The 8754-nt window shown below is 59.1% G+C and overlaps 1 protein-coding gene across 4 annotated transcripts in view; it reads left to right on the forward strand.

Moving 5' to 3' along the window:
• Nucleotides 1-1231: 1231 nt before the first annotated feature.
• Rimbp2 (RIMS binding protein 2) overlaps nucleotides 1232-8754 on the forward strand; it is a 96634-nt gene continuing 89111 nt past the window's right edge. For all 4 annotated transcript variants that reach the window (XM_023720562.1, XM_023720561.1, XM_023720564.1 and 1 more), the window contains exon 1: nucleotides 1232-1303. The gene's annotated coding sequence lies outside the window, so the exon portion shown is untranslated. The remainder of the gene's footprint in view (nucleotides 1304-8754) is intronic.

Consider the following 8754-nt stretch of genomic DNA (forward strand, 5'->3'; position numbering starts at 1 on the left):
CTCCTCGGGGCTGGCACGGGTGGGGAGCAGGTGCCTGGGCCTGCGGTCCTGTGGGGAAGCTGCTGGTCCCTGAAGGGCCCTCTCACTTCCCAGGGTCCGCCCCCCAGCCTGGCGCCTCCACTCTGGCTTAGTTTGCTGCCCACGTGGTAATTCCAGGTTCCTGCCTGTCTCGGGGCTGCTGTGGGGTCGGGGTTGTGGCCTGTGTGACTCAGGGGCCCGAGTCCCTCTGTCCTAGGTGGCTCTGGCTGTGGCGAGCTCTGCCTGCCCCTCCCCCCTCCGACGGCTGTCATTAAGTGGTGGGGAAGCAGCTTCCTCCTCTGTCTAGCCATCTTCCCTCATCTCACACACCGTTTGAAATCTCATTAGACTCCAGCTTGGGTTGAAATTATGTACGCGAGTTCCAGCCTTCCCAGCCAGACGCTGTGCCCTGGCCGGACGTGATCTTATTTACCCTCTGGTCTGAGGACTTTTGGGAACGTGGCGGCGCTTGGCCAATGTCTGTTAATCAAAATAAATCAAATCTGGGCTGTGTGCACTGGTTGTGGTCTGGGATCTGGGACCAAGTGGCCTGGCTGCCCTCCCCCTCGCACGCCCAGCAGGAGGCAGCTGGCTTTCTGGCTGCCCCAGGGCCGTCTTACTCTGTAATTGTAGAGTTACAAAGCTCATTTTAGCAAAAATAGTCAAACAATGTGATTTCTTTTGTTTTGTTTCCAGTTTTGATTGTTTCCATCAACTCGAAGGTCTGAGGCTACACAGAAAGTTCTGCTTCCAAATATTTATTGGCAGGACGGGAATCCCCTGGCCTCTGCCAAGTGCAACTAGCTCATGGTTTTTGTTCATTATATTGATATTTATGAATTAGTCTTGTGGGCTTGGGGCAGCCGTCATGCTGTGTGGAGGGTCTGTGTGCAGTCAGGAGGAGTGACTGTGACCTCAGTGTGCCCCACAGCAGTAGGCTTGGGGCCTCTCTAGACAGTGCCAGCGCATGGGAAGATATTACTGTGTGTGTGTGCATGCGTGTGCGTGCGTGTGTGTGCATGCATGTGATCGTAGGCACTGGCAGCTTCTATTTTTTTCTACCCCAGGAAATTGGGGTGAAGGAGAGAAAGTGCTCAGATCGGGAGGACCATGCCTGAAATACCCGGTCTGTCACTCAGCCCTCCCTGGCCAGACAGCGTCCTGCCTGCCCCACCTCTGCAGTGTGGAGAGCGGAAGAGGCAGGGAGCCCACCCAGCCGTTTGCCTGACAGCCCCGTGTGCTCTTTCTCGCAGCTCAGAAGTGACCTGCAGCTCCTGAGGCGCAGGTGAGGGAAGCTTGGACCAGACCCGTCCTGCTGCAGGCCTCTTCTGGTCCTGACACCAGGAACCGCAGCGGAGCTTGGTGGTGAGCCGCTCTCCAGCCCTTCCGAGGCTCCATGCCTGTGTCTGTGGGCTGTGTCTGTGTTTCAGGGTTGACTGTTTATTCGGGACAAGTTTATCAGGTGCCTGTTGTGTTGCTGAGTAAAGGGAGGGCATGTGAACACCGCGGAGATGGCCTCTCCTGTCACAGAGGCAGCACCCCGAGTGGCTGCAAGGGCCGAAGGCCGGAACGTGCTCAGTGCGAGAGCAGCGGGGCCTGGGGCTGCCCCTCAGGACCCACGGTGTGCGCTACAATAGGGAGGTTAAATCTTAAGGCTCCTGCGGAAGCCATAGGAGGTCTCTGGAGTATTGAGCAGAGACCTCCTGTGTGGCTGGCGCCTGGCTGCCCTGGGGTGCAGGTCACTGCAGAGAGAGGCCCCCGGGTGGGAGGACCCGCCCCGTCATGGTAGAGGGTGAAGGGACCCAACAAGAAGTGCAGCTTGGCCTCCGAGGCTCAGTGTGGGGCTGAGTTGGGCTGGGGGACCCCACCTCATAGTGCAAGAATGGCTGAATGAGAATGGAGGAGACCCTCAGCCAGGTCACACCAAAGCAACTGGGGGTCTGAGTGTGGCTAAGCAGTGCTGAAGCCAGGGCCACACCAGCAGGTAGTGGTCAGGCCTGGGGGCAGAGAGAAGTCACTCCTGAGTGACGGGCTTACTCTGAGGCTTCCTGAGTAGAGGCAGGATGAATAAAGGGCTGCGGTGTGAACGCTGGCTGCTAGGGCTGCTCGTCTGCCCTGTGCTTGGAGGCAGAAGGTGGGCCCGCAACACCATCATGTCTCTGCTTAGTGCAGCGTTGGGGTGCCTCTGGTGGACCCCAGCTGTTCTGAGACTCAGATTCTGGTCCATGGGGTGGTGGGGAGTAGGGAGGATGGATGTGACAGTGGTGATGCTGGGGGTAGTGGCGAAGGTGTCAGTGATGATGGTGCTGGTGCTGGTGGGTGGCAGTGGTGATGGTGGTGATGATGATGGTGGTGGTGGGGATGGTGGTGGTGGTGGTGATGGTGGGGATGGTGGGGATGGTGGGGATGGTGGGGATGGTGGTGATGGTGGGGATGGTGGGGATGGTGGTGGGGATGATGGTGGTGGTGGGGATGGTGGTGATGGTGGTGATGCTGGGGATGGTGGTGGTGGTGGTGGTGATGGGGATGCACAGATGGGGATGGGTCCAGGCGACATGTATCTCCTACTCTTTGTTCATGCCCAATTTTTTGGTTATGTTTTACAAATCTGCTTCCCTGGAAGGAGACACAAAGGGTCTGCACGTGATGCTCCTGGCTGTTTGGACCCAACACTGACCTGGCGGCCTTGGTCCCCGTCACAGCGGAGCTGCATGCCCTCACTTAGGGAGCAGAGGCAGCACTGGGGTGGGCTTGGGGAGGGGCTCCGAAGGCGCTTAGTGGTCGTCATTCTCAGTACAGCGCTGCAGGCCGCGAGCAGGTCTCCTCCGGAGCAGGTTTCCATCCGCATGCCGTGCGGCTGTGCTGCGTCAGGCAGGCGGCACCTCCGCCCAGGGCCGCGGGTCCCTCTGCACACGCATGTGTGTTCCACGCGCGTGTACTGCCCACAGTGTTGCTCCGTTCTCTCGGAGATCACGAGCAGATGACTTCCAGGGTTCATTGCTTTTTTGATGTTTTGAATTTTGGCCATTCTGGGGGCGAGAGCTGTGTGTGTAGGGACGCGGACGTGTGAGTCTTTCCTATATTTGGAATAGGTTTTTTTTTTGATAGATTGTTGGCTGCTTGGAATTGCAGATGCCTCATTAAGTTATTTCATTTAAATTTAGCTCTCGCTCTCACTTAGGAAGGGAATGGGACTTTGGAGTTATTGCACCATGAAGGGAAACAGTTAGGAGACGGCCCCTCGTGACTGTCATAGACGAGATGTAGCCGGTGGCGCTGGGGGCTGCGGCAGGGCCGGGCAGGGCCGTGGGAGCCCGGTGGTCCAGATTGCAGGCTCTGGCAGGGCAGTAGCCATGCGTGTCGCCAGTGAGCGTGCTGTGGTCGCTGCCCCTCACACAGGCTGGGCACCTGTGAGGTAAATAAAACTTTCCGACGTTTATCCGAGGACCTGAGCCGGATCTGCGACATCAGCAGCAGCGGGGCGCGGGCGCGCACGCGTGTGTGTGTGTAAAGCTGTCCTGTGTCAAGGGCAGCAGGTGCTCACGGAGGGATCGCGTCTAACAGAGGCTCAGACAGTACAAGCTTACGTCTCTCAGATCCCTTTCCCGCGGCGAAGCCCGCGTGCGCCACTGTGGGTGGCCGTGTTTCTTTCTGGAATTTCCAGTCCTCACACACATCAACACGCCACAACATCTCGATATGTTATAAGGTGGACATGTGTGCACATACAGAAATGGGGCATGGGTGTACATGCGCAGACATACTTCCGCATGCATGTGTTCAAGTACGTATGTAGGCCGTGCCTTCTAAGCTCATTCCTCGTCACTCTCTATTGTGAGTCGGTGCATCCGTCGCGTAGAACCTCAGCGTCTCGCTCGCGCCCTCCCTCCAGCTCGGGGCTGTCTTCAGGTTGTCATCCCAGCGGAGCCTACATCTGTGGTGGGGACTCGGTGTCCAAGTCCACGTGTGGCTCCAAGTGGGGGTTCGGTGTCCAAGTCCACGTGTGGGTCTGGCTTGTCGGACCCCACGTGAGCTCGGAAGGAAAGTGCACTTCCCTGCGGCGTCTTCCTGTCCAGCTGTCTCTTGGTCACCTTTCCATATTAGGGCACTGATGCACTGCTGTGTTCTCTTTTTAAAATATTGTAAGTGCAGCTTGGTTCCTCAGAGCTTGGGTCTCGTGGGGCATATGTGTGCATGCATGTAGCATCCTTTGATCGCCTGTCACCGGCTCCTCTGCCCCCTCCCTCCCTCCCTCCTGCCCGCGGACTCTTTCTGATGGTTTCCATCCTCACCCATCTGCCATCAGATGTCAGGCTTCGTTCCTCTTCATGGCTGAGGCCCCCCTTTGTCTACAGACCACTCTCTCTCCGTCCCTCATGTTTGTGGGCTCTATATGCTGGCTGCTGTGAGCCACGTCACTGTGAACTCAGAGCGCAGGTGCCACTGTAGTGTGCTGTGAGCTATGGGAACACGCCCAGGGCGCCCCTCTTCTCTGGATATTGTGCACTGTTGGCTTTTTTATTTTTACTTTTTGACTTTATTTATTTATTGACTGATTCATACAGGGTCTTACTATGCAGTTTGGAGTCCTAGTGATTCTCCTGTCTCAGTCTCCCCAGCACTGGGATTGTAGGTATGTGCCACCATGCCTGGTTCTGGGGCCAGCACAGCACGCAGCACCGGAGATCAAATTCAGGACCTTGTGCTTGCCAGGCAGGCACTTAAACAGCCAAGCTATCTCCCCAGCCCGTGCTGTGCACTGTTGAACAACCTAGCCTACCCCGCACCCGGCTGAGCCCTCAGCAGGCGTCACCAGTGTGGGCGGCCTGGTGCGCAGGTGGATGTCAGGGTCGTGGGTGGGATGCTCACCTGGCTTTTAGCAAGTGCCTTGTCCGGAGACGCACACGATGGCTTGGCCATTTGCTTAACCTGCCTGTGCTCTCGCTCACCTGAGCACTGGGAGACGCAGGAGGTGGAAATACCAGTGGGCCGCATGTGCACCTGGCGGGGCAGCTTCTACCAGTGGTCGGCACCCTGTGGGTGCCTCAGGCTCCAGCGGTCGTGGGGGTTCGGTGCTGCTCTTCTTGGCCACCCCCCCCACAGCCCTCGGTGCGCGCGTGTGTGCACACGTGGATGCGAGTGTGTGTGTGGGCATGTGCGTGAGAGCTCGAGTCGTGTGCCCACGCCTGCCCAGCCTGACACTGTCACACACAGGTGCTCGGTGAACACTTGCTGCGACCGGAATCTGACCCCGGGCTGAAGCAGCCGGTCCCCTGACCTGTCAGCCTGGCCGGGCTGTGCCTGCAGGCCCCGCGGCTCAGGAGCTCACAGAGCAGATTGCGTGTAGGCGGTGCCCGGGGGAGGGATCAGCCTCCTCTGTCTGGAGAAGGTTGTGGCAGAGCCTGGGAGCTTTTGCCTAAATGCATGTTCAGCGCGGGGGGGGGCTCTCCGGTGTACCTCCCACAGGTGACTAAGGAGACGAACGCAGGGGACAGAGCCCCCAGGCAGGCTTTTGGAGCAGATGGCAGTGTTGCTTCAGGCTCTGGTGCCTGAGGCCAGACGGCGCTGACCCCCAGGAACGCTTTGCCTTCCCCTATGCTTCTGGGCCTGTGCCTGGGTTTATGCTTTGTTTTTTGAGACAGAGTCTCACTATGCAGTTGAGGCTGGCCTTGAACTCACAGTGATCCCCCTGCCTCAGACTCCTGAGTGCTGGAGTTACGTGCCCGGCCACCATGCCCGGCTCGAAGTTAGCTTTGAGGCGCCGGGCTGGGCCATAGCTCCCTGGTGCAAGGCCGTGGGTTTGATACTTGGCACCACAATAAGTAAAGAAATGGATAAATAAATGAGGCAGAGGAAGAAGTAATGATACACAGCGAGCAGTTCCAGCAGGACTGCAGAGTGAGGCTGTGTGACACCCGCGGGTGCTGACTTCCGGCGTGTTACCCTTCGCGTCTGTGGCCCACACGGTGTGCACCTGCAGCGGTGCAGCGAGCGGGCCATGTGGCCCTTCCTAGAGACAGGCACATCAGGGGCACCCCGCGCTCTGCCGACCCGCCCGAGGCTTGAGTGTGTGTGCTGGGGCCCAGGCCCCGCCGCAGAGCCGCCCGCCGCAGGCCTGTCCCCAGCGCCTGGAGCCCCGCGCCCACTGGCTTTGTGCTCTCCAGGGACAGCTGCGCTTGGTCCTGGTGGAAACGTGCTCCCGGCGCCTTCTCGCGACCCGGAGGACTGACAACCTCTGCCCTCTGCGGTTCTGCGGCCCTCAGCACTGCTGTGGGAGGTGGGGACCCCGTGGCGCTGGCTCTTGGCCCTGTCACTGCTGGGTGTGAGAGCGCCTCGTGTGCCCGGCGCCCACCCGTGAGGAGAACAGGGCTCCTCGGGAGGCTGTGTGATGTCACACCCTGGTGACAGCACCTGTGTCCCTTCTGTCTCCTGGTGACTGGGCCCTGAATGCAAGCAGTGTTCCCACTCTGTGTGTAGGACAGAGACGCAGTGATGTGGCTGTCCACTTGGAGACCGTGGTCCTGTGTCCTGTGGCGTTCCATGGGTCAGGCCTCGGGGCTGTGGCAAGGACACTCGGGACTGGGCTGTGTCCCCAGAAGATACATTGGTGAGCTCATCTTGTAGACATCACTAGAGACAGAAACAAGGGGGTTGAGGTTAAGATGGCCTCCTCGGTGCCCTTGGGGGTACAGCCTGCTGTCCTGCTAAGAAGGAAAACTGGGACCCAGGGACATCAGCTGTGAACACAGCAGAGATGGGGTGATGCGGCTGTGAGCAGCAGCAGTGGGCAGTGCCTGGGTAGAGCTGAGGGGCGCGGGAGGGGACCAGGCGTGGCCCTGGGATTCAGGATGCGGCTCCTGGTGTTCAGGACCCGTCCGTTGGCCCTGAAGCCGCATGTGCCCACGGGCAGGACCTCTGGAAGTAGCTGGGTCAGGGGTGGCAGCTGACCTGCCACTGGGAGGCTGGGCCTGCAGGAGGGGCGGTCACTGGGCATGGCCTGGAAGGCCACCCCTGCTGCCTCCTGTGGAGCAGCCCCTGGGGGCCTGGGCCTCCAGCTCCCGCACAGCTGTGTGCAAGGCTCTGCTCTGCCTGGGTGGGCCACCTGGGTTGCAGCGGCAGCGCAGCCTTCTTAGGACAGGGAGCTTTCCGAGGGGCCTGGGGGAGGGGGCTGTGTAGGGCCCCAGGGTCCACGTGCAGACCCTTGGGGTGCCCTCAGGGACAAGCCCGCCCTGAGCTGCTTCCTCTTTGGGACCCTCTGGGTCTCCATCCGTGGGAGGAGAAAGAGGAAGGGAAAGGAGGGCCGGCGCGGCGTGCTGGGCTCGAGAGCTGCCATGCTGTGTGCAGGCCTGCTTTCCCCAGGTTGGGGGGCCGTCATGATTCAGTCCGGTGCTGGGGTACCTGGGTCTTCTGGGGTGGGGCGCCCAGAATGGCCTTAATTGCCTGCCACCCCACCCCACCCCCACCATCTGGCCCCCATCTGCTACTGGTGTGCAGGCCCCACCCCTGCGTTGGTCACCAGGCACCACCCAAGCGCCCTGGAGCGGACCTTGGCAGCCCAGCAACCCGCGGCAGGCAAGTCCCCAGCAGGGCTTAATCTTTAACCCAGGGAGGCCCTCTACTTCCACTTTACCTTTGTTTGATTAAGCTCTGTGCTGATAGTCTCCAGGGGAAGAAGGAGAAGGTGAATCCGGTTTCTGTTTGCAAGGACACAGCCTTGCTTTCCAGACCTCCCTGCTCCGGGTCCCCACGCCCACGAGGGCCCCGTCTGCTCTGTGAGCTGCGAACGTTCAGGTTTCCTTGAATTTGGGGGTTTGGTTTCCAAAGAAGGAAAATTGGCAGCACGACATAGGTGAAGGGCCGCTCTCGAGTCTGGAGGCCGGTGACGAGGTGCTGGAAGCGAGCCAGCCGGCTGGGCTCTCTGCAAAGCGCCCGCACCCCAGGTCTGTCCCGAGGTGGGGCCCGGATGTGCACCCCCGAGGCCAGGCGGGAGTGTGCTCCGCTTGCCGCATGGAGCGACTGGACCACTGGGCGACCGAGCTGAGGAGCTGACCAGCATGCCAGGATGCACCCCTGCACCAGTCCCGCCTGTCTGGTGCCAAAGTTTGAAGATAGCTCGCTATGAAGAGATTGTGGTTTTCTTTCTTTTTTCTTTCCTTTTGAGACAGGGTCTCACTATGCAGTTTGGGCTGCCCTGGTGCTCACTTTTGTGGCCCCTAGGCTGGTCTCGAACTCGCAAAGATCCTCCTGTCTCAACCTCCTGAGTGCTGGGATTGCAGGCATGCTCCCAGTTCCAATTGTGATTTTCTTTCTTTCTTTCTTTTTTGATATTTATTTATTTATTATTTTTATTTATTTATTTATTTTGGTGGTACCAGGGATCAAACTCCGGACCTTGTACTTTCCAGGCAAGCACTAATTCCACTGAGCTATCTCCCCAGCACCCCTGTGATTTTCTTAAACATGGAAACTTTTAAGAAGAAAGCTGTCCACTTCTGGACTTTAGGTGAAGACCCCCATCTACTGAAGTCTGGGTGGAAGTGTGGACTGCTCTCCCCTTCCCTCACTCTCTCTTCCCTCCCTTTCTCCCCTCCCTCTCTTCCCTCTTCCCTCCCTCTCTTCCCTTTTCCCTCCCTCTCTCTCCTCCCTCTCTTCCCTCTTCCCTCTCTTTCCTCCCTCTTTCCCTCCCTCTCTCCCCTCCCTCTCTTTCCCCTCTCTCTCTTCCCTCTCCCCTCCCTC

The sequence above is a fragment of the Octodon degus genome, unplaced genomic scaffold (assembly GCF_000260255.1).
Source record: "Octodon degus isolate 3935 unplaced genomic scaffold, OctDeg1.0 scaffold00076, whole genome shotgun sequence".
Taxonomy (NCBI): Eukaryota; Metazoa; Chordata; class Mammalia; order Rodentia; family Octodontidae; genus Octodon; species Octodon degus.